The sequence below is a fragment of the Manis javanica genome, chromosome X (genome assembly GCF_040802235.1).
Source record: "Manis javanica isolate MJ-LG chromosome X, MJ_LKY, whole genome shotgun sequence".
Taxonomy (NCBI): Eukaryota; Metazoa; Chordata; class Mammalia; order Pholidota; family Manidae; genus Manis; species Manis javanica.
This window is the reverse complement of record NC_133174.1, coordinates 45,818,231-45,845,210: the sequence shown is the minus strand read 5'-3', so window position 1 is coordinate 45,845,210 and position 26,980 is coordinate 45,818,231.

The following is a 26,980-nucleotide window of genomic DNA, read 5'->3' as shown; positions in this document are numbered from 1 at the left end:
TACACAGAACCCCCAACAGAAAGGATCCAAGGAGGACAACACCAAGACACATAATAATTAAAATGGCAATAATCAAGGACAAGGAAAGAGTTTTAAAGGCAGCTAGAGAGAAAAAGGTCATTATATAAAGGAAAACCCATTAGGCTAACATCAGACTTCTTGACAGAAACCCTACAGGCCAGAAGAGAATGGCATGATATATTTAACGCAATGAAACAGAAGGACCTTGAACCAAGGATACTGTATCAAGCATGACTATCATTTAAATATGATGGCAGGATTAAACAATTCTCAGACATGCAAAAGCTGAGGGAATTTGCTTCCCACAAACCACCTCTACAGGGGCATCCTACAGGGACTGCTCTAGATGGGAGCACTCCTAAAAAGAGCACAGAACAAAACACCCAACATATGAAGAATGGAAGAGGAGGAGTAAGAAGGGAGAGAAGAAAAGAAGCTCCAGACAGTGTATATAATAGCTCAGTAAACGAGCTAAGTTAGGCAGTAAGATACTAAAGAAGCTAACCTTGAACCTTTGGTAAACACGAATCTTAAGCCTGCAATGGCAATAAGTACATATCTCTCAATAGTCACCCTAAATGTAAATGGACGTAATGCACCAATCAAAAGACACAGAGTAATAGAATGGATAAAAAAGCAAGACCCATCTGTATGCTGCTTACAAGAAACTCATCTTAAACCCAAAGACAAGCACAGACTAAAAGTCAAGGGATGGAAAAACATATTTCAGGCAAACAACAGTGAGAAGAAAGCAGGGGTTGCAGTACTAATATCAGACAAAATAGACTTCAAAACAAAGAAAGTAACAAGAGATAAAGAAGGACATTACATAATCATAAAGGGCTCAGTCCAACAAGAGGATATAACCATTCAAAATATATATGCACCCAACACAGGAGCACGAGCATTTGTGAAACAAATACTAACAGAACTAAAGAGGGAAATAGACTGCAATGCATTCATCTTAGGAGACTTCAACACACCACTCACCCCATAGGATAGATCCACCGGGCAGAAAATAAGTAAGGACACACAGGCATTGAACAACACACTAGAACAGATGGACCTAACAGACATCTATACAAGTCTACATCCAAAAGCAACAGGATATACATTCTTCTCAAGTGCACATGGAACATTCTCCAGAATAGAAAACATACTAGCTCACAAAAAGAGCCTCAGTAAATTCCAAAATACTGAAATTCTACCAACCAATTTTTCAGACCACAAAGGTATAAAACTAGAAATAAATTGTACAAAGAAACCAAAAGGCTCACAAACACATGGAGGCTTAACAACATGCTTCTAAATAATCAATGGATCAAATAACAAATAAAAATAGAGATCAAGGAATATATAGAAACAAATGACAACAACAACACATAGCCCCAACTTCTGTGGGATGCAGCGAAAGCAGTCTTAAGAGGAAAGTATATAGTGATCCAGGCACAAATGAAGAAGGAAGAACAATCCCAAATGAATAGTCTAACATCACAACTATCGAAACTGGAAAAAGAAGAACAATTGAGGCCTAAAGTCAGCAGAAGGAGGGACATAATAAAGATCAGAGAAGAAATAAACAAAATTGAGAAGAATAAAACAATAGCAAAAATCAATGAAACCAAGAGCTGGTTCTTTGAGAAAATAAACAAAATAGATAAGCCTCTAGACAAACTTATTAAGAGAAAAAGAGAATCAACACAAATCAACATAATCAGAAATGAGAATGGAAAAATCACGACAGACCCCACAGAAATACAAAGAATTATTAAAGACTACTATGAAAACCTATATGCCAACAAGCTGGAAAACATAGAAGAAATGGACAACTTCCTAGAAAAATACAACCTCCCAAGACTGACCAAGAAAGAAACACAAAAGTTAAACAAACCAATTACGAGCAAAGAAATTGAAACGGTAATCAAAAAACTACCCAAGAACAAATGGCCATCCTGACTAAAGCAATATACAAATTTGATGCAATCCCTATCAAGTTACCAGCAACATTCTTCAATGAATTGGAACAAATAATTCAAAAATTCATATGGAAACACCAAAGACCCTGAATAGCCAAAGCAATCCTGAGAAAGAAGAATAAAGTAGGGGGGAATCTCACTCCCCAACTTCAAGCTCTACTACAAAGCCATAGTAATCAAGACAATTTGGTACTGGCACAAGAACAGAGCCACAGACCAGTGGAACAGATTAGAGACTCCAGAAATTAACCCAAACATATATGGTCAATTAATATTTGATAAAGGAGCCATGGACATACAATGGCAAAATGACAGTCTCTTTAACAGATGGTGCTGGCAAAACTGGACAGCTACATGTAGGAGAATGAAACTGGACCTTTGTCTAACCCCATATACAATGGTAAACTCAAAATGGATCAAAGACCTGAATGTAAGTCATGAAACCATTAAACTCTTGGAAAAAAACATAGGCAAAAACCTCTTAGACATAAACATGAGTGACCTATTCTTGAACATACCTCCCCGGCAAGGAAAACAACAGCAAAAATGAGCAAGTGGGACTACATTAAGCTGAAAAGCTTCTGTACAGCGAATGACACCATCAATAGAACAAAAGGAACCCTACAGTATGGGAGAATATATTTGAAAATGACAGATCCGATAAAGGCTTGACGTCCAGAATATATAAAGAGCTCACACCACTCAACAAACAAAAAACAAATAACCCAATTAAAAAATGGGCAGAGGAACTGAACAGACAGTTCTCTAAAAAAAAAATACAGACGGCCAACAGACACATGAAAAGATGCTCCACATTGCTATTTATCAGAGAAACGCAAATTAAAACTACAATGAGGTATCACCTCACACCAGTAAGGATAGCTGCCATCCAAAAGACAAACAACAACAAATGTTGGCGAGGCTGTGGAGAAAGGGGAACCCTCCTACACTGCTGGTGGGAATGTAAAGTAGTTCAACCATTGTGGAAAGCAGTATGGAGGTTCATCTAAATGCTCAAAACAGACCTACCATTTGACCCAGGAATTCCACTCCTAGGAATTTACCCTAAGAACGCAGCAATCAAATTTGAGAAAGACAGATGCACCCCTATGTTTATCGCAGCACTATTTACAATAGCCAAGAATTGGAAGCAACCTAAATGTCCATCAGTAGATGAATGGATAAAGAAGATGTGGTACATATACACAATGGAATACTACTCAGCCATAAGAAGAGGAAAAATCCTACCATTTGCAGCAGCATGGATGGAGCTGGAGAGTATTATGCTCAGTGAAATAAGCCAAGTGGAGAAAGAGAAATACCAAATGATTTCACTCATCTGAGGAGTATAAGAACAAAGGAAAAACTGAAGGAACAAAACAGCAGCGGAATTACAGAACACAAAAATGGACTAACAGGTACCAAAGGGAAAGGAACTGGGGAGGATGGGTGTGCAGGGGGGGATAAGGGGGGGAAGAAGAAGGGGGGTATTAAGATTAGCATGCATAGGGGGTGAGGGAGAAAGGGGAGGGAGGGCTGTACAACACAGAGAGGACAAGTAGTGATTCTACATTTTGCTATGCTGATGGACAGTGACTGTAATGTGGTTTTTAGGGGGAACCTGATATAGGGGAGAGCATAGTAAACATAGTATTCTTTTTGTAAGTGCAGATTAAAGATAAAAAAAAAGAAAGAAACAAAAGGGGGATTACTCCTTGATAGGATAAAATAATTGGTAAATCAAAGATCAACGCATGCTTTAAATATCCTTAATGTTGATCACTTAAAGGGTGTGAGGTGATCAGCTATGGAGGTACTCTTTTCTGATAATATTCCTTTCTCTTAATAAAAATAAAAATAAAAAAAAGCAGTTCCTGTGTGCTGACCTTCAATGAGTTCTACACAGTGGTATAGAGGGCATGTCAAAGTGTGGGCAAAGGGTCTGTTTGTTTCTATGCAGAAGATCAAGGCCTAGCTTGGCTACCCAGAAAATGAACTAAGATACTATATGAGGAGGAGCTTCCAGCATCAGCGCTCTCTGGAGGACTCGTGCCGGGGGATGATCATCAAAAAGCCTCCACAGGGATCTGGGCGATGCTGTGGTTGTGGCTCCGTCCACCCCACCGTTTCCTGGACTTGCCATTGGAATGAGGAGGGAGATGTCTAGGCTGGCATGTGCATACAGTGAGACAACGAATTTGACTGGATCTGTACTGTTGGAACTCAATCAGGAGTTGGGAGGGGTGCAAGTTGTAGCGCTCCAAAATCTTACGACTATAGACTATCTACGGTTAAAAGAACATATGGGATGTGAACAGATCCCAGAAATGGGTTGCTTTAATTTGTCTGATTTCTCTCAGACTGTTCAAGTACAGTTGGACAATATCCATCATATCATAGACTAATTTTCACAAATGCCTAGGGTGCCTAATTGGTTTTCTTGGTTTCCCTGGAGATGGCTGGTAATTATAGATTTGCTTTGTTTATGTCACCGTATTCCTATTATGTTAATATGTGTGCGCAAGTTAGTAGTTTAAAACCTATACATACTTAAGGTACTTTACAAGAAGATATGTCAAAGAAATAATCAATCCTCCCATGTTTTCTTCCATATGCTACCTCTATAGCTTTTCTTCTTCCTTCCTAATTACAACCCTTAAATAGAATTCGTGCCTCATATCGAATTTACCGAGTATCATAATTCCTCCAAGTGGTAAAGATACCTCGAGACAAGTGCTGGGCATAGAAGCCACAGGGCATAAATCTGCAAAGAAGTAAAAAGCTAACTTTTCAAACAATATGGCTTCTCTCTCACTTACCAACTTTACATTTCCCTGTATGGCCCCGGAAAATGACTGGTTAGCCAGAGACGGGTAAGATTCCTCAAGGGAGGAACAACCTAAGACAGGCACAGTCGCAGGGGGGCCATCAGGTGAGAAATTGGGGAACAACAGTGGTGAAGCTTAGAACCTCACCCCCACCCCCCCTGTGTTGAGAGAAAGCTTCTGCATCCATGGATGTTTTATTGCCCTTGTCTAGCTCGGATTAGCACATAATCTACAGGCACACACCTGATCATCTACAATTGCTCTCTTACAACACTAAACTATGTTTTCTACCTTTATCTTGCATCTACCTACCACTTCAGCAGTTTATTACAAATAAAAATAATAATAATAATAATAAAGAGAGAAATGTGGGATCCACATATAAATCAAGTATAGAAATCAAACGAATATTCATATTTGACCTGATTGTTTATAGTTCATAATGCGTGATCAAAACCGAAAGTTTCTGTGATGAATGCCCTTGTACTGTTCACCATGTAAGAATTTATTCACTATGTAAGAATTTGTTCACTATGTAAGAACTTGTTTGTTATGCTTCAGAAGATTGGAGACTGATGAGAACTAGGCTTGAGAGGATTAATAATTGTGCATTGAGCATTGACCCCCTATACAGAATTTTATTTTTGTTAACAACCATTTGATCAATAAATATAAGAGATGCCCTCTCAAAAAAAAAAAAAAGGAAAACTATCTCTAAAAAAAAAAAAAATCAAATACCTCACAACCATGGAAATGGGCCCACAAAGACTTCAGAGAACTCTTGCCATGGTAAAAAATAAACCAGGTCAGAGACTGCATATGCTAGGAAGTGTGAAATGCGACATGTTGAGAAGGAAAAGTCCAAAGAGTTCAGATGCCTTACAGCCTAGAGGTCTCACACCCTGAAACCCAGACCCAAAACATCCCAAGGAATTCACAGCTTGGGACAGAGAAACACAAACTTCTCAGTGACCTCATATCCTATGACACAGACTCCCATGACCTCAGTATCTCATACTGTGGGTCAGCAACCTCCAATAACTCAAAGGGCCCATCCCCTGCAAATACAGACCCTGGAAATACTGGAAATACTGTCTTAACATTACTGGGAAGCAGAACCCCAAACAGTTCAAAGACCTTACAGCCTAGGACGCAGATCCCCCAAAGTACTAAGAGAGCTCATACCTGGGACATGGTCCCTCAAACAGTCCAGAAATCTCACACGGCCCCCCGCAGATAAGGGAGACAACTTAGGTGGTCTTGTGTTGGGATTGCTATCTCTTCCTCCAGCCATGGGGGCAGGGAAGGAGCTTTCTCTGGATTCTTCCTTATCCTTCCTGTGAGAGGCTGGTGGGCTTCCTGGAATAAAACCCAGCACTGTAGCCCCCAAAACCTTCACACTCTCTCCCTGGCCTGCACTCAGCCTCCAGCAACTTGTCAAAATTTCTAGTTTAATGTTCCTTTCAGTTCATATAGCATTCGTTGTCTTCTGCCCCAGGTGAGCAAATGCTCTCTGGTCCTGTGTCTCCCTGCAGGCATTTGTTTCTCTCCATATTTCCAGATGGCCAACTGCCCTGTGATCTCAGTTCTCTGATGAGTTCATGCAGTCGTTAATTAACTCCCTGTCCACTTTTCTTGTTGTAAGCATGGGAGGTTCTTTTCTGCAGTTCTTTACATGTCTAAGTAGAAACCAAAAATATTCATTTATACTATATCTAAAAAGCTTTCCTCCTTTTTGTATTTCTCTTAAGCCATTATCTGTTGAGTTTATTTGCTCTTACATTCCTTCTGGTTTAGTCTTTGATTCTGAAATAATTTTTGTTTTGTTTCTAATTCTTTCTTGAATTCTATTACCTCATTTCTGGATTTTTCACATTTTGATTTATGTTGTTCTTTCATATCATGTATCTTTTTTTCTTTTTTCCTGAAGTATAGTCAGTATACAATATTATATTGGTTTCAGATGTACAATATAGAGATTCAACAATTATGTTCATTACAAAATGCTCACTACAATAAGTGTAGTTACCATCTGTCAGCATACGAAGAGATTACAATATTATTGACTATGTTCCTGACATATACTAGTGAAAGGCAGGAATAATTTACTTCAGAACCATTAGTAGCAGAGAGTCCTTACTGGGAAGGAAGAGCTCCTATACCCATAGATTTATGGTACACAGATGGCTCCAGCCATGGGCAGGATCTTATCATAGAATGAGATGTTGCTCATATGTTTCCAGCATGTGTGGTCTCTGAACTCTTTCTAGGGCTATGTTTCTGGGTGTTAAATTTTCTATGGCGCTTTTGTGAAAATGGGCCATGTGATGAGGATCTTTGAGCTGATTTAAGTTTCCTGTCCCATGGAAATGGAGGGCAGTAGCTTTCCATTCTAAGACTGAGACAATATGGATGGAAGATGGTGAGGGGAAGAGCAGCCAATGGGCAGAGCTGCGGGCTGTGTGGCTGTGATCAGGCAGGAACCCTCCCCTATAGTTGTCTGCACTGACAGCTGGGCTGTCTGTTGGGGCTTGAGCCTGTGGCTACAGACATGGTACAATGCAAACTGGCTGGTTGGTCACCAACCCCTTTGGGGGCAAAAACTGTGGCAAACTTATGGGCCTGTGCTTAGACTAAAACAGTTATGGATATCATATGACAGGTCATTTGCCACTGGCACCCCTGAAAATGATGAAGCAGATGAACTGGCCCAGTTACATTGGTTAGAAGGAAATCCTGACTCTGATGTAGTCCAATGGTTACATCAGCTCTTGTTGCACATGGGGCAAAAGACAATGTGCACTGTAGCCCATCAGTGGAGCTTGCCTTTGACCTTGGAAGAAGTCAGCAGAGCCTGGCAGGAGTACATCATATGCTCTAAAAGGGACTTATGCTGAGTTCCACAGCAACATGGGACAATAACTAAGGGACCGATACCTATCGTCAGGTGGCAAATAGACTATACTGGGCCTCTGCCCATGTCAGAAGGGAACCAATATGCCATGACTTGTGTGGATACAGCTACTGGACTTCTGGTTGCTTTTCCGACACATTGTGCTGACCAGCAGATGACCAAAAGAGGCCTGGAGTGTCTTTTTGCTGCCTATGGCCGACCACAGGTAATTGAGAGTGATCAAGGCACCTATTCCAGTGTACATGCACTACAAGTATGGGTGCAACAGTTGGAAATCAAATGGAAGTTTCATCTTCCATATAATCCTACCGCAGCAGGCATGATAGAGCGGAACAATGGTTTGTTAAAATCTGGACTGATGTCAGACACCAATAGTCTGTGGGTATGGCCAGTCTGCTTACAGAGCATGCTACAGTGTTTGAATGAGAGACCCCGAAAGAGAGTGTAGGGAAGTTGGGGTTCCTATGGCCAGGATCCTCAGTGAACATAAACCACCAGATGTTGTAACTGGCCTGTTGCTAGGCTACCGCTTCCACATTTCTAGGCAATAAGCTATTATTGTGCTATACAGAGAGCTGGCCCAGTGCTCTGGGCGGAGGCAGAGATGCTAGTGCTGGACCTACTGCTGGGAGAACAAGCCAGGTAATAAACCCTTTCACCCCAAAGAACTTTTTGCTGTGAATTTCTTTGGTCACACTGAATCCATAGCAAACTTGCCTGGGGCTGAAACCCATTGGCAAGACAATTGGCGAAAGTCAGCAGGGTTCACTGTTGACCAAGGAAAAAGGCTGCCCTTATGGGAGGGGTGATTCAGCGGGCTGTCCCTGTGAATGGGGAGACAATGGATCATCCCCAATGGTATGTGGTCTGAGGTGGCTTGCCTCCTAGAGGACTGGGCCCCACCCCAGGACTGGAGGCAAGTGGAGGTGACACCTGAGGCAGTAGGGGTGGCTCTTGATAGATTGAGCAGATCCTTTGAGAAGCAGAGTGCCCGTGAGGCAGCGGGTACTGTGGGTTGGCTGCTTCTCACAGTCTTAAAAAGGTCTACAGAGGAGACCCAAGAAATGGCGACACAAGAACGTGAGCTGCAGACTTCTGTGGATACCCTCGAGAATGTGAGCTGCAAACTTCTGTGGATTCCCGGAGGAAGGAGATGGCCTTGATGCGAAAGGAGGCAGCACGACAGCACCAGCAGCAAGGTGCTATTGGAGACTAGATGGCAGCGCTGCTAGGTGTTCTGAAGGAGGAAGAGGCCATCAAGGAAAAAGGCGAACTCCTGAGGGAAGCACAGGCAGAGGTGGCAAGAAAACGTCAACTGTGAAGCATTGAGGTGAAGGTAAGAGACCTTATGAAGACTGAGGCAGCATTGCTGTGAGGCACAGTAGAAAAGGTAAAGGTTGTAGCAGAGGAGGCACTTGGGGGAGGGGAGAGAAAGGTGCCATCAGCCCCAGAAATGGAGGAGCTGGGGAAGGATGAAGGGATGGTGCCGGAGGCACTGGCGCCTCCTGTATTGAAAGCACGCCCAGTGGTTGTAAAAAAAATAAAGATCCACCAGCCAGAAGTTCCCCAAGGAGAGGAACAGCCCCCTCCCCAGGTCATGGAGCACTCTATGTTCTGCCCCAATACTCAGGCTGAGCTGGTGGATTTGGGCTCCAGGTTTAGGCAGAAGCTCTCAGAGTCAATATCAGCATGGCTCCTGCATCTGTGGGACTTAGGGGTGGATGGAATTGTTCTATTGGGATCAGAGATGGGAAAGCTGTCTTCCCTGACAGTGCAACCTGCCTTGAGGCAGTGATTACAAAATGTACATCAGACCCCAGACAGTAACTTCCTCCTCAATAGGCTATGGCTGCACTTCATACTATGTGCCCAATCCAGGTGTTCTACCATCCTCTCCTTTTAGATGGCAGACATATGCTGAACTCCAACAGGTGCTACGAGAGCTGGGCATAAGAAATGCCATCTTTAGTCCAGAGAATTATGGCCCAGATGAAGAGATTTTCACTACTGGAATGAGAAATACTGTACTTCAAATGGCTCCTACATTCCTCTTTGGGTCTCCAGTGGCCATTCTTTCCCCTCACTTAGGGCAGCCCATAAGCGAGGTGACACATACAGTAGCAGACTTAGGAGAGGCAGAAGCAATGAGAATCCAGAAAGAAATAAGACCTGTTACTCACAAGAAGAATTTACAGGGCCCTATGAAGGTTACAAGGATCCAGATGTGGGTTGATTTAATATGGGCAGGAATAGATGGGAGGAAATTAGATGGGAAGTGAAATAGGATCTTACTGGGGCTATGGCAACAGCTGAAACCAGAGCAGCAGTTCCAGCCATTAAGAACAAAGAGGCAGATGTCAGAGACAAAGCCACTAGTCTGCCTGTGTGTTTGCAAGACTTCCTACTGGGGAGTGAGCCAACCTCACTCAAGCCCACACAGGAAGGTGATTGGGGAACATGGTTTGACTGAGGAGAATGTCAAAGTATCTGCCCTGAGGGGCCAGGGGAGACCAGAGGCCACATGATGAAACAGCTATCCCTTGGTTCCCAGTGAACATACAATGTGCCCTGGCTCCGGTGGACACTGGGACTAAATGTTCACTGATTCATGGTAACCCTGAACAGTTCTGCAGGACCCACACTATCATAGATGGAAACTGGGGTAAGGCTATCAGGGTGAAAAAAGCCCAAATCCCTGTGGGAATAGGGCATCTACCCCCAAAGGAGTATACAGTGTATATATCTCCTATCCCTGAGTATATTTTGGGGATTGATATCCTGCAGGTTCTATGGTTGCAGACCACTGCGGGTGAGTTCAGACTGAGACTACGTGTAGTAAAGGCAGTTCTGAGGGGACATGCTAGGCACCCACCCATAGCTTTGCCTGTTCCTTGGCAGGTGACTAATACCAAACAATACAAACTGCCTGGAGGGCATAAAGATATTGAAGAAACTCTCCAAGAGATGGAAAAGGGGGATATTTTTAATCCTTTTTTTATTAGTTTTATTTTGGTATCATTAATCTACAATTACATAAAGGACATTATGTTTACTAGGCTCCCCCCTTCACCAAGTCCGCCCCACATACCCGTTCACAGTCACTGTCCATCAAAATAGTATGATGCTGTAAAATCACTACTTGTCTTCTCTGTGTTGCACAGCCCTCCCCGTGCCCCCCACACTATACATGTTAATCATAATGCCCCCTTTCTTTTTTCCCGCTCTTACCCTCCCTTTCCACCTGTCCTTCCCAGTCCCTTTCGCTTTGGTAATTGTTAGTCCATTCTTCGGTTCTGTGCTTCTGCTGCTGTTTTGTTCCTTCAGTTTTCTTTTGTTCTTACACTCCACATATGAGTGAAATCATTTGGTACTTGTCTTTCTCCACCTGGCTTGTTTCACTGAGCATAATAACCTCTGGCTTCATCTATGTTGTTGCAAAAAGTAGGATCTGTGTTTTTCTTATAGCGGAGTAATATTCCATTGTGTATATGTACCACATCCTCTTTATCCATTCATCCTACTGATGGAGATTTAGGTTGCTTCCATATCTTGACTATTGTAAACAGTGCAGTGATAAACATAGGGGTGCATCTGTCTTTTTGAAACTGGAGTGCTGCTTTCTTGGGGTAAATTCCTAGAAGTGCAATTCCTGGGTCAAATGGTATTTCAATTTTGAGCATTTTGAGGAACCTCCATAATGCTTTCCACAATGGTTGAACTAATTTACATTCCCACCAGCAGTGTAGGAGGGTTCCCCTTTCTCCACAACCTCACCAACATTTGTTGTTGTTTGTCTTTTGGATGGTAGCCATCCTTACTGGTGTGAGATGATATCTCATTGTGGTTTTAATTTGCATTTCTCTGATGACAAGCGATGTGGAGCATCTTTTCATTGTCTGTTGGCCATCTGAATTTCTTCTTTAGAGAATCGTCTATTCAGCTCCTCTGCCCATTTTTTAATTGGATTATTTGCTTTTTGTTTGTTGAGGTGTGTGAGCTCTTTAAATATTTTGGATGTCAACCCTTTATTGGATCTGTCATTTATGAATATATTCTCCTATAATGTAGGATACCTTTGTGTTCTATTGATGGTGTCCTTTGCTGTACAGAAGCTTTTCAGCTTGATATAGTCCCATTTGTTCATTTTTGCTTTTGTTTCCCTTGTCTGGGGAGATATGTTCAAGAGGTCACTCATGTTTATGTCTAAGAGATTTTTGCCTATGTTTTTTTCTAAGTTTTATGGTTTCATGACTTACATTCAAGTCTTTGATTCATTTCGAATTTACTTTTGTGTATGGGGTTAGACAGTGATCCAGTTTCATTCTCTTACATGTAGCTGTCCAGTTTTGCCAGCAACATCTGTTGAAGAGACTCTCATGTCCCCATTGTATGTCCATGGCCCCTTTATCGATTATTAGTTGACCATATATGTTTGGGTTAATGTTTGGAGTCTCTATTCTGTTCCATTGGTCTGTGGCTCTGTTCTTGTGCCAGTACCAAATTGTCTTGATTAGTGTGGCTTTGTAGTAGAGCTTGAAGTTGGGGAGTGAGATGCCCCCCCACTTTATTCTTCCTTCTCAGGATTGCTTTAGCTATTCGGGGTCTTTGGTGTTTCCATATGAATTTTTGAACTATTTGTTCTAGTTCATTGAAGAATGCTGTTGGTAGTTTGATAGGGATTGCATCGAATCTGTATATTGCTATGGGAAGGATGGCCATTTTGACGATATTAATTCTTCCTAGCCAGGAGCATGCGATGAGTTTCCATTTGTTAGTGACCTCTTAGATTTCTCTTAAGAGTGTCTTATAGTTTTCAGGGTATAGGTCTTTCACTTACTTGGTTAGGTTTATTCCTAGGTATTTTATTCTTTTTGATGCTATTGTGAATAGATTTGTCTTCCTTATTTCTCTTTCTATTAATTTATTGTTAGTGTATAGGAAAGCCACAGATTTCTGTATGCTAATTTTGTATCCTGCAACTTTGCTGAATTCCGATATTAGCTCTAGTAGTTTCGGAGTGGAGTCTTTAGGGTTTTTTATGTACAATATCATGTCATCTGCAAATAGTGACAGTTTAACTTCTTCTTTACCAATCTGGATTCCTTGTATTTCTTTGTTTTGTCTAATTGCCGTGGCTTGGACCTCCAGTACTATGTTGAATAACAGTTGGGAGAGTGGGCATCCCTGTCTTGTTCCCGATCTCAGAGGAAAAGCTTTCAGCATCTCGCTGTTCAGTACGATGTTAGCTGTGGGTTTATCATATATGGCCTTTATTATGTTGAGGTACTTGCCCTCTATGCCCATTTTGTTAGAGTTTTTATCATGAATGGATGTTGAATTTTGTTGAATGCTTTTTCAGCATCTATGGAGATGATCATGTGGTTTTTGTCCTTTTTGTTGATGTGGTGGATGATGTTGATAGATTTTCGAATGTTGTACCATCCTTGCATCCCTGGGATGAATCCCACTTGGTCATGGTGTATGATCCTTTTGATGTATTTTTGAATTCGGTTTGCTAATATTTTGTTGAGTATTTTTGCATCTACGTTCATCAGGGATATTGGTCTGTAGTTTTCTTTTTTGGTGGGGTCTTTGCCTGGTTTTGGTATTAGGGTGATGTTGGCTTCATAGAATGAGTTTGGGAGTATTCCCTCCTCTTCTATTTTTTGGAAAATTTTATGGAGAATGGGTTTTATGTCTTCTCTGTATGTGTGATAAAATTCCGAGGTAAATCCATCTGGCCCAGGAGTTATATTCTTTGGTACTTTTTTGATTACCGCTTCAATTTCATTGCTGATAATTGGTCTCTTTAGATTTTCAGTTTCTTTTTGGGTCAGTCTTGGAAGGTTGTATTTTTCTAGGAAGTTGTCCATTTCTCCTAGGTTTCCCAGTTGTTAGCATATAGGTTTTCATAGTACTCTCTAATAATTCTTTGTATTTCTGTGGGGCCCGTCGTGATTTTTCCTTTCTCGTTTCTGATTCTGTTGATGTGTGTTGACTCTCTTTTTCTCGTAATAAGTCTGGCTAGAGGCTTATCTATTTTGTTTATTTTCTTGAAGCACCAGCTCTTGGTTTCATTAATTTTTTTCTATTGTTTTATTCTTCTCACTTTTATTTATTTCTTCTCTGATCTTTATTATGTCTCTCCTTCTGCTGACCTTAGGCCTCATTTGTTCTTCTTTTTCCAATTTCGATAATTGTGACATTAGACCATTCATTTGGGATTGTTGTTGCTTCTTTAAATATGCCTGGATTGCTATATACTTTCCTCATAAGACTGCTTTTGCTGTATCCCACAGTAGTTGGGGCTTTGTGTTGTTGTTGTTTGTTTCCATATATTGCTGAATCTCCATTTTAATTTGGTCATTGATCCATTGATTATTTAGGAGTATGTTATTAAGCCTCCATATGTTTGTGAGCCTTTTTGCTTTCTTTGTACAATTTATTTCTAGTTTTATACCTTTGTGGTCTGAAAAGTTGGTTGATAGAATTTCAATGTTTTTGAATTTACTGAGGCTCTTTTTGTTGCCTAGTATGTGGTCTATTCTGGAGAATGTTCCATGTGCACTTGAGAGGAATGTGTATCCTGTTGCTTTTGGATGTAGAGTTCTGTAGATGTCTATTAGGTCCATCTGTTCTAGTGTGTTGTTCAGTGCCTCTGTGTGATTACTTATTTTCTGTCTGGTGGATCTGTCCTTTGGAGTGAGTGGTGTGTTGAAGTCTCCTAAAATGAATGCATTGCATTCTATTTCCTCCTTTAATTGTGTTAGTATTTGTTTCCCATATGTTGGTGCTCCTGTATTGGGTGCATGTATATTTATAATGGTTATATCCTCTTGTTGGACTGAGCCCTTTATCATTATGTAATGTCCTTCTTTATCTCTTGTTACTTTCTTTATTTTGAAGTCTATTTTGTCTGATACTAGTACTGCAACACCTGCTTTTTTCTCTCTGTTGTTTGCATGAAATATCTTTTTCCATCCCTTGATTTTAAGTCTGTGCATGTCTTTGGGTTTGAGGTGAGTCTCTTGTAAGCAGCATATGGATGGGTCTTGCTTTTTTATCCATTCTATTACTCTGTGTCTTCTGATTGGTGCATTCAGTCCATTTTCATTTAGGGTGATTATTGAAAGGTATATACTTATTGCCATTGCAGGCTTTAAGTTTGTGGTTACCAAAGGTTCAAGGATAGCTTCTTTACTATCTTACTGTCTAACTTAGCTCGCTTATTGAGCTATTATAAACATGGTCTGATGATTCTTTATTTCTCTCCTTTCTTATTCTTCCTCCTCCCTTCTTCATATGTTGGGTGTTTTGTTTTGTGCTCTTTTTTGGAGTGCTCCCATCTATAGCAGTCCCTGTAAGATGCCCTGTAGAGGTGGCTTGTGGGAGGCAAATTCCCTCATTGTTTGCTTGTCTGGGAATTGTTTAATCCCTCCTTCATATTTAAGTGATAACCGTACTGGATACAGTATTCTCGGTTTGAGGCCCTTCTGTTTCATTGCATTAAGTATGTCATGCCATTTTCTTCTGGCCTGTAGGGTTTCTTTTCAGAAGTCTGATGATAGCCTGATGGGTTTTCCTTTGTAGGTGACCTTTTTTTTCTCTCTGGCTGCCTTTAATACTTTGTCCTTGTGTTTCATCTTTGCCATTTTAATTATTATGTGTCTTGGTGTTGCCCTCCTTGGATCCCTTGTCATGGGAGTTCTGTGTACCTCTGTGGTCTGAGAGTCCATTCCCTCCCCTAGTTTGGGGAAGTTTTCAGCAATTATTTCTTCAAAGACACTTTCTATCCCTTTTTCTCTCTCTTCTTCTTCTGGTACCCCTATAATGCAGATATTGTTCTGTTTCAATTGGTCACACAGTTCTCTTAAAATTCTTTCCTTCCTGGTGATCCTTTTATCTCTCTCTGCATCAGCTTCTCTGCATACCTGTTCTGTTTTCTAGTCCATTGATGGTCTCTTGCATCTTGTCCATTCTGTTTTGAAGTCCTTCCAGAGATTGTTTTATTTCTGTATTCTCCCTCCTTAGTTCTTGCATATTTCTCTGCAAGTCCATCAGCATGGTTATGACTTTTGCTTTAAATTCTTTTTCAGGAAGATTGGTTAAATCTATCTCCCCAGGTTCCTTCTCAGGGGAAGATGTAGAAGATGTCAAAGCTGTCTGGGTTAGTCTTGTCTGGATCAAATTTTTTTGCCTTTTTATGTTGATAGATGCGGTGTTATGCTATTGAGTGTCATCTGGGAGAGTCAAGACTCCACTTGGCTCCTGGCCTTTCTTTACTGGGACAACTGCGACCCCTAGTGGTTTGTGTTGGGCAATTGCATGTAGATTGGGTCTCTGTATCTTCCCAGGCCGGAATGGAGGAAGCTCCCTTTCTGTGAGCATGGCCAGCCTCAGGCTTCTGCTCTACTATGGTAGGGCCCCAGAGGGGTAATGGATGGGGGGCTGTTTGGCTGTTTACCTCTGTGAGGGGTCTCAGAGCTGTTGCCCAGGGGGTTAGTGCACCCAGAGTTCCCTGGAATTTCCAGCTGCTGGACTGTGACCCGGGATGCTTCCATCCAGCTGTGGAGTCCCTGTCCCTTTAAGACTTTCCAAAAGCACTCGCTTTTCTTTGTCACAGGGGCACTGGCTTCGGGACCTGCTCACAGGTCTTACTGTCCTGCTTCCCTAGTTTCCAGCACCCCACGCATGCACTGTGTGTCTGAGCTCTGATGCAGATGGCTAGGGCTGGGTGTTTAGCAGTCATGGGCTCCCTCTCCCTCCCCGCTCCGACTCCTCTCCTCCCGCTGGGAGCTGGGGTGAGGGGCCTCAGGTCCTGCCAGGCCGCGGCTTGTATCTTACCCCTTTCACCAGGTGCTGGGTTCTCGCAGGTGTGGATGTGGTCTGGTTGTTGTCCTGTGTCTTCTGGTCTCTCTTTTAGGGATAGTTGTATTTGTTGTATTTTCAAAAATATATATGTTTTTGGGAGGAGATTCCCACTGTCCTACTCACACCGCCATCTTGGCTTCACCTCTGGACAAGATGGGTATTTTGAAGCCCACCCATAGTCCTTTCAATACCCCAGTGTTTCCAGTAAAAAAGCCAGATGGCTCATGGCGTATAGTGTGGATTACAGAGAACTGAATAAAGTCATACCCCCTATGCATGCTGCTGTCCCCTCTCTTGCAGGCCTGATGGATACCCTCAGCCATGAACTAGGAACATACAATTATGTGGTAGATCTTGTTAATGCCTTCTTTTTCATTGACATTGAGCAGGAAAGTCAGGAACAGTTTGCCTTCACATGGGAAGGGCGGCAATGGACTTTCACCATCCTACCACAGGGATACCTCCACAGCTCCATCATCTGTCATGGACTTGTAGCCCAGGACTTGGCTACATGGGAGACACTGCCAACGGTGTGGCTGTACCATTATATTGATGATGTCATGCTCACATCTGATTCTCTTTCAGATCTGGAAGGTGTAGCACCTAGACTGCTGCAACATTTACAGGAGAAAGAATGGGCTGTGAACAGCACCAAGATTCAGGGACCTGGTTTATCTGTCAAATTCTTAGGGGTCATCTGGTTGGGTAAGACCAAAGTTATACCAGAAGCAGTTATAGACAAAGTCCAGGCCTTTCCTACCCCCACAACTGTAGAATTGCTACAGGAGTTTCTGGGTCTTCTAGGCTGCTGGAGAGGGTTTATCCCACACTTGACACAAATTCTGAAGCCCTTATAACCATTGAATTCTGATCACAACTCTGGAACCGGGCAGAGATACGATACCCTTTGATAGAAAAACAACTGGCTGCATGTATCATGCCTTGCTGGCTACAGAATCCATCACTAGAATGGACCCAATAAAGTTAATAACCACCTATCCCATCTTGGGGTAGGTACGAGACTGGACCCAAAAGCCAAGGATTGGTGTGGCACAAACACCCACACTAGCCAAGTGGGGTGCTTACCTACAGCAGTGTGGTGCCCTCTCTAGTAGCCCTTTGAGTGAAGAACTCCAACGCTTGTTGGGGCCAGTGACATATACTAGTGAAAAGCAGGAAGAACTTGCTTTTGAACCATTAGTAGCAGAGAGTCCCTATCGGGAGGGAAGAGCCCCTATACCCAAAGATGCATGGTGCAAAGATGGTGACCTTGGGGGCAGGCAGCCCCCAAAATGGAGGGCCATAGCTTTCCATCCTAAGACTGACACAATAAGGATGGAAGATTGTGGGATTAATGGGCTTAATATATAAATCAAGTAATATAGAAATCAAATGTATGAAGATATGTGACTTGATTGTCTCTCCTACAACCTCTGATGTTTGGTCAAGGACAGAATGATTAAAGCCATAAAAAGCTCCTACAGCTCGTGACTGCCCTCACATGGTTTTGGTGCCCTTGAGGAGTGTCTTGTCCTTGGGCTGGACTCAAGGATAGATAATGATCATGTGCTGAACCCCCTACTCAGATTTCTTCAGATGTTCATTTACTCAGTAAATATGAGGAGTGCCTTCCTGGCATCACTCTTGAACTTTTACGCCTTGAGTCCCCTGGCTAGTTCATTCAGGTCTTCGATATCTCATCATGTCGCCTCCTTAATCTGCGGGTCAGAGACAGGGAGGAGGCTGACAAGTGGCACCCAAACAGGTACCTGAAAGATGGTCAAAACTCAGAGCGGGGAACCTCCACTCCAGGCGACCCTTGAAACTCAGAGCGGGGAAGCTCCAAAGATCGTCGACCTGTTAAGGCTCCCGAGAAAAGCATATGTAGGGACAGGGTCCAGACATCAGGAACACTATAATGGGCCATCATGAAACTAAAGCAGCTAAACTGGAGGATCATTTAGAATTACTCTGTGCCCTCCAAAAACATCAGGAGTGAAAACATCTAAAAGGGATTTTGCTCAACTTCATAAATATATTAGGAAACATTGTCATTGGTTGCCGCCATAAGGAACTCTTAAACAGGCTGATTGGAATAATGTGTTAAGAGATTTTAAGAAGGCACACAGACAGGGGGATGTTATCCCTGTGCCTGTCTGGTCTTTATGTAATCTGATCACTCTTGCCTTACAGCCTCTACAATCTCCCCTACTTTCTGATGCTAAATCAGACACACATGAGCAAGAGAGAGAACTGCCAGATGATGTGGTAAAATCAAGTAGACGTTCCTCATCTCCACATTCATCTGAATCCTCTTCTACCTCCTCCTCTTCCTCTCCAGAGAGTGAGGATGAGAGCCCTGTTCGTCTTTGTCACTGTAAAAAAAACCTCAGCTCCTTCCTCTGCTGTGTCCACCTTCGCAGCAGGAATACGCAAAGCCCAGAGGGAAGGTGACATAGATGTTTATCTAGCACCCTTAGTGGCACCAGTTAACTTGACTCTTTTTGGGCCAGGTGAGGATTCTGATTTTCCACAAGGCGGAGTCAGAGCAGTTTATACACCTACTCCCTATAAAACATTGAAAGATTTCAAGCAAGCCATCTCTACTTATGGCACTAATTCGTCGTATGTAGTGGGTCTTCTGAGAGGATTAGCAGAACAAGAAAGGATTATTCCTCATGATTGGGACTTATTGGCTCATACCTGTTTAGACTCTTCTGAGTTTCTACAATTCAAAACATGGTGGGACGAGGAAGCAAAGGCTCAAGCTCTGAGAAATCGGCATGCCAATCCTCTGATTCTTATAACTTATAGCTGAACAGCTAGCAGGACAAGGAGATTGGCTGCAGCTAGAAAGGCAAGCCAGGTATGAGGACACCGCAGTGACACAGGTGCGTCTGTGTTGCTTGAAAGCTTGGGAAAAGATACAAGCGACTGGACAGCCCATTTTACCATTCAGTAAGCTTAACCAGGGATTCAATGATCCATATGTTGATTTTGTTGCAAGGCTGCAAGATAACTTGAGACGAACAGTAGCACATCCAGATTTGAGGGATTTGTTGTTGCAAATGTTAGCCTATGATAATGCAAATACAGAATGTCAGAGAGTTCTTAGACCTTTGAAAGCTGCAGGAGCTAGAATGGAAGATTATATCAAGGCCTGTGCAGTTGTGGGTTCTTCTACCTACCAAGCTAATCTGCTACCAGCTTCTATGAGAGGAAAGTCAAGAGAAATATTTAAAGGTCTGACAAGTTTTGGTTGTGGCAAGCAAGGGCATATGAGGAGAGATTGTCAATCACAAAAGAGGGCAAAAGAGCCAATTTTTAAAAATAAACTGTCATCTGTTTGCCCAAAATGTATGAAAGGGAGACATTGGTCTAATGAATGCTGTTCAAAATTTGATAAAGATGGTAATCCTATCAATGAGTCTAAGCCTTTAGACCTTCAATCAGGCCAGCCTCTGAGGCCCTAGAAAATAATACAGAGGCATTTTCCCCAGTTAAAAGAATATGGCATGATTTACAAGCAGCAACTAGAGGAAGTGTAAGATAAATTTTAGCCAAAATAAGCAGGCAAAGAGAGGCAACAAAGGGCCAGGTAGTTTATTTGAATGCCACTCCCGGGTGATGTTCCATGGTCTGAAACACAGGCCAGGGAAGTCACACCCGGTCAGGGAGGTAGGGGCTTATAAGGGATTAGGAGGGGAGGAGTGGGCAAGCTATCCTAGGGGGTGTGGAGAGGTATGATTGGCTAAAGGTGACATAATAGACAACTAGAAACTTTTTTTCCTTCGAAGAGGGAGGAGGCTGACATCGGGGTCTTAGTTGGCACATCAGAAGGATCGAATTTAGGAAGAGCTGTCCCCTTTCCATGTAAGGCAAGGACCTTGAGGTCTGATCTGTTCTTCCCCTATGGCATCTCTTTGTTCTGTTTGCATGTCCTTATTTTTCCTTCCTCCAGCCTAACAGGAAGTGCTGCTGTAGATCCTGCCTCTTCTCAATCTGTATATTTACATCCATCATAAGGAGTCCAATTGCTTAATACGGGAATTTTTGGTCCTTTACCAGCTAATTCTGTAGGATTACTTTTAGGCCACAGTAGCTGGACACCAAAAGGATTAATAGTAAGACCAGGACTTATTGATCAAGATTATATGGGTGAGATCAAAATAATGGTATCATTTGATAAAGCATTATATATGTAAGGCTGGAGGCACCAGGGGAAGGGGTGAGCCTGATGGACAAGCTCAGGCCTCACCAAACGAGGCGAAGAGACCAACAGGTTCCGGTCTCACAACATTTCAGAGCCTGATCGGATAACTCTCCCAACTAGAGCCCTTCCCCCAAGCTAAAAGATTAGTGGTAACTTTCCAGTACCTGGTTAAAGGCCAATGAGAGACCCCCACGTACCCTAGGTGAGCCAATCCTCACACCACAGTACACCTTTGCTCTCCCTCCCCCTGCCTTCTTTAGAAACTTCCTCCCTGTCCTACTGGGTGTGACTTCCCCGGCCTGAGTTTCAGACCAGGGAACATAACCCAGGGATTGCATTCAAGTAAACTGCCTGGCCCTTTGTTGCCTCTTGTCGCCTGCTAAGTTTGGTTGGAATTTATCTTACATTGGAATTTATCTTACAATATATACCTCAGGGAAAAAGAGTTGCCCAGTTACTTTTACTTCCCTATCTCCCACCTTTAACAACACCTTATGAAAGGGGACAAGGTGGGTTTAGAAGTACAAATAAACAAATATGGCTTAATACAAAAATCACATCTGACAGACCTCAATGCAAAATCAGCATTCAAGGCCAGTCTTTTACAGTGTTGTTAGACACAGGAGCTGATGTGTCTGTAATTGCTCTTAAACATTGGCCAAAAAATTGGCCCAAACAAGAAAAGCATATTCAAGTGTCAGATATTGGCACAGCTTTTCAAGTATGGCAAAGCTCAGCTACGTTACATTGCTTAGGCCCTGAAAAACAATTAGCTTTACTAAGACCTTTAATTGTTGATGTAGCAATTAATCTCTGGGGATGAGACTTGATGCAACAATGGCATACTACACTGTCTTTTGATGAACCTTCCTCAATTCAATCTTTTTCTTAGGGGTCATTGATACATGGCTGCCAGCTCCTATACCATTACTGTGGACCACTCAGATGCCTGTTTGTGTGGATCAATGGCCCCTCAATAAAGAAAAACTGGCAGCCTTACACACAGTTCAAACCCAACTTCAGCTAGGTAGGTTAGAATTTTCCACAAGCCCGTGGAATTCCCCTGTATTTATTATAAAGAAGTCAGGAAATTGGAGACTTTTACATGATTTAATACAAATTGATGTGGTTCTTAAACCTATGGGACCTTTACAGCAAGGTCTCTCTTCTCCAGCTATGATTCCAAAAGACTGGAATGTGGCTATCATTGATCTTAAAGATTGCTTTTTTACAATTCCTTTGGCCGTGGTGGACAGAGAAAAGTTGGCTTTCACTGTCCCTTCCTTGAATTTGCAGGCTCCTTCAGAAAGATTTCAGTGGAAAGTCCTTCCTCAAGGAATGTTGAACAGCCCTCAATTTGTCAAAATTATGTGCATAGAGCTCTTCAGCCTGTATGTAAAAAATGGCCTTCTGCTTATATCATTCATTATATGGATGATATTCTCATAGCCCTGCCCAAGCATTTGTCCCTCACGACTATTCTTAATGAGACTGAGATTGAGTTAAAACAATGGGGCTTACAGATAGCTCCTAATAAAATACAAATACAATACCCAATGGATTATTTAGGAAATTAAATCCCAGAAAATTCAATAATTCCTCAGAATATTCAGATTAGGAGAGATCATCTTAGAACTTTAAATGATTTTCAAAAGCTTTTAGGAGATATTAATTAGATTTGACCATTATTAGATATTCCTACTTATAAATTACAACATCTTTTTAATACCTTAAAAGGACCCCCAGATCTTAACAGTCCAAGATATTTAACCTCAAAAGCTGAAGAACTCAAATGGATAGAACAACACATTCAAAAGACTCAATTATTAAGGATTGATTTACACAAACCCTTACTTATATTAATTTATTTTACTTCCCATTCTCCCACAGGATTGCTCTGTCAATGTAATGGTTGGTTAGAATGGATATTTTTACAATATCAATCTAAACCCTCGTTACAACCTTACATTGACAAAGTAGCCTCCATCATCCTCAAAGGACGACAGAGACTAAGGCAGATGATCGGTTACGATCCTCATTCCACTCTTCTTCCATTATCTAAACAAGATATCATACAAGTATTTCAAGAGAATACTCAATGGCAAGTTGCGCACTCTAATTTTTTAGGAAATATTGACTGCCATTACCCTAAAAATAAGTTATTTTCCTTTTTTCAGCCTCATCAGTGGATTCTTCCTCACGAAACTCCTACCAGTCCACTAGTAAATGCTGCTGCTTGTTTTACAGATGGTGCAAAATCTTTTAAAGCAGCCTATATAACTTGTTCTGGTCTAGCAAAAACCTCTCAAACATCTTTTACTTCTGCACAACAAAATGAGTTATACGCTGTATTGCAAGCTCTGCAAGACTTTCCAAGTCCTCTCAATATTGTTACTCACTCTGCTTATACTGCCTTTTCTGTTCCTTTATTAGAAACTGCAACATTGGGCACCACACAATCTCCTATTAACGCTTTATTTTCTCAATTGCAGGTGTGTATCCGTCAGCATCTGCACCCTTTCTTTATCACTCACATATGATCACATTCCAATTTACCAGGTCCTTTATCATACTATAATGATAAAGTAGAGAAACTTGTTTCTCCAGTTAATTACTCACCAGCTCAACATTATCATGACCTAACTCATGCTCCTTCCTTTACTTTGCAAAAGCCTTTTTCCCTTTCAGCCTCTGAAACTCAAAATATCTTGAACTTCTGCTCAACCTATTCTCAAATAAATTCTCCCCATTTACAGGCTGGAACCATTCCCAGAGGAACACGTCCTAATGCCCTATGGCAAATGGACGTTACCATTGTTCCTGAATTTGGAACTCTTAAACATGTTTATGTTTCTATAGATACGTATTCTTCTGCTTCTTGGGCCACTGTTTTAACAGGAGAACGATCTCATCACGTCATTACTTATCTCTTACAAGCATTTGCAGTATTGGGCGTTCCTGCTGCCATAAAAACTGACAACGCTCCAGTTTACCTCTCATCTACGCTAAAGAAGTTTTTTCAGCTGTACAATATCACTCATAAAATAGGCATTCCTTACAATTCTACAGGTCAAGCTTTAATTGAACGTCGTCATCTTACTCTTAAACATTATTTATTAAAACAAAAAGGGAGATTGCTCCCTGACATGATTAAATTAACTGCAAATCAACGATTAATGCATGCTTTACATATTCTTAATTTTGATCTTTTACAAGGTGACAGATGATCAGCTATGGAAGTACATTTTTCTGACACTATTTCTTTTTCTAAAACAACAGCAGTTCCTGTATGGTGGTCTCCAATAGGCTCTTCACAGTGGTATAGAGGTCATATTAAAGTATGGGGCAAAGGATTTGTTTGCGTTGTTGCAGAGGATCAACATCTGATCTGGCTACCCAGGAAGAGAATTAAGATATGATATGAAGAGGAACTCCCAATATCAACACCTTCAGACTACCATAATCACTGACTGTATATGTATTAATTGTACTCAGATACCTTCTTATTGTAACTCTACTATTCATGTAAAATGGCCATATGGATATAGACTCCCAAATGGCTGAGTGTTTTTATGTAGTAACAAAACATATCAAGCTTTTTCTTCACAATATCAAGGTGTTTGTGGTGTGGGACGTATTCTTCCTGCTCTCATAGATCATCCTAGATATACAGATAGAAGGTTTCCTTGAGCTTTACCATCTAGCTGTGATGACAATGTAAAGCTGTTGAATCCTACCGCTGTTGCAGTTGCTGCTGCATTTCTTTTGCCAGTTCCTGGACTTGCTGTAGGGATGCAAAATGAAATATCTAAACTGGCCTGTGCATAGAGTAGAACTACAAATGTGACTGCTCCTATATTATCTGAACTGAACCAAGAACTGGGAGAAGTATGAATTGCAGTACTTCAAAATTGTGCTACCATAGATTACCTATTGTTAAAAGAACATATGGGATGGTAACAATTTCCAGGGATGTGTTATTTCAATTTGCCTGATTTCTCTCATACTATTCAAAATCAGTTGGATGACATTCATCATGTTATTGATAAGTTTTCACAAATGCCTGGATTATCACACTAGTTTTCTTGGTTTCATTGGATATGGCCAATACTTATAGGTTTACTTCTATTATGCATTTGTATTCCTGTTCTTATAATGTGGGCATGTCATTTCATTACCAGTCTATTGAAGCCCATTCATGCTTATGCTATTTTTCCAGAAATAATGCCTAAAGAATGATTGTTCATGAGAGTCCGTGCAATGAATTTTTGTACTTTATGATTTTTATGATTGTAGCTAGACGCAGGAATATAAGAAGAGCATCAATCTACTTCAAATGCCTCTTTTTCCTGTATACTATCTCCCTGTATGGCCTCGGAGGATGGCTGGTTAGCCAGAGACAGGTAAGATTCCTCATGGGAGGAACAACCTAAAACAGGCACAGTTGCAGGGGGCCAACAGGTGAAGGCAAGGGGGCCAACTGAGGCGAGGCTTGGAACCTCATCCCCCCATTTATGTGAGACATTCTCTACTGCTTTCGCCTAGCTAAGTTGATATCAAGGTCTAAAAACGGACTTCTCACTTATATTGCACCTACTGTTTGGGTGTTCTTTAAGAAATAAGGGGGAAATGTGGGATTAATGGGCTTAATATATAAATCAAGTAATATAGAAATCAAATGTATGAAGATATGTGACTTGATTGTCTCTCCTACAACCTCTGATGTTTGGTCAAGGACAGAGTGATTAAAGCCATAAAAAGCTCCTACAGCTCATGACTGCCCTCACATGGTTTTGGTGTCCTCAAGGAGTGTCCCGCCATTGGGCTGGACTCAAGGATAGATAATGATCAAGTGCTGAACCCCCTACTCAGATTTCTTCAGATGTTCATTTACTCAATAAATATGAGGAGTGCCTTCTTGGCATCACTCTTGAGCTGTTATGCCTTGGTCCCCTGGCTGGTCCATTCAGGTCTTCCATATCTCATCACGTCGCCTCCTTAATCTGTGGGTTGGAGACAGAGAGGAGGCTGACAGAAGATGGTGAGGAGAAGAGCAGCCAATGGGCAGAGTTATGGCCTGTGTGGCTTGTGATTAGCCAGGCGCCCTCCCCTATAGTTGTCTGCACTGACAGCTGGGCTGTCTATTGGGGCTTGACCCTGTGGTTACCAACCTGGTACCATGCCAACTGGCTGGTTGGTCACTGACCCCTTTGTGGGCAAGAATTATGGCAAGACTTATGGGCCTGTGGTCAGACTAAAATAATTACAGTATACCATGGGACAGGTCATTTGCAACTGGCATCCCCAGGAAATGATGAGGCAGATAAATTGGCCCAGATATGTTGGTTAGAAGGATAGCCTGCCTCTGATGTAGCTACATCAGCGTTTGTTGCATGCAGGGTAAAAGACAATCTGGGCTGTAAACCATTAATGGGGCTTGCCTTCGACCTTCGAAGAAGTTAGCAGAGCCCGGCAGGAGTGTGTCATGTGCTCCAAAAGGGACTTAACACTGAGTTCCACAGCAACATGGGACAATAGCTAAGGGGCCTATACCCCTTGTCAAGTGGCAGATAGACTGTATTGGGCCTCTACCTGTGTTAGAAGGATATCGGTATGCGATTACTTGTATGGACAGAGCTACTGGACTTATGGTTGCTTTTCCCACCCATTGTGAAGAGTGGCAGATGACCAAAAGAGGCCTGGAGTGTCTCTTTGCTGCCTATGGCTGACCATAGGTAACTGAGAGTGATCAGGGCACCCATTTTACTGGACATACACTGCAAGAATTGGTGTGACAGCTGGGAATCAAATGGAAGTTTCATGTGTCACACAATCCTACCACAGCAGGTAAGATAGAGAGGCACAATGGATTGTTAAAATCCAGACTAAAGTCAGATACTAATAGTCTATAGGGATGGTCAGTCCACTTACGGACCATACTACAGTGTTTGAACGAGAGGCCCTAAAAGGGAGCCCTGAGCCCCATAGACATGTTAACACATATGGCTGCCTCCCCCATACAACTGCAAGTACAAACCAAGGAAGAATCACTGAAGCTGAGGTTTGGCCACCCAAATAACATCTTGCTGCTGGCACCAACTGCACTGATCCCCGGAGACTCCATTGAGTGGATGTGGCCTTGGACCTTTTGACACAT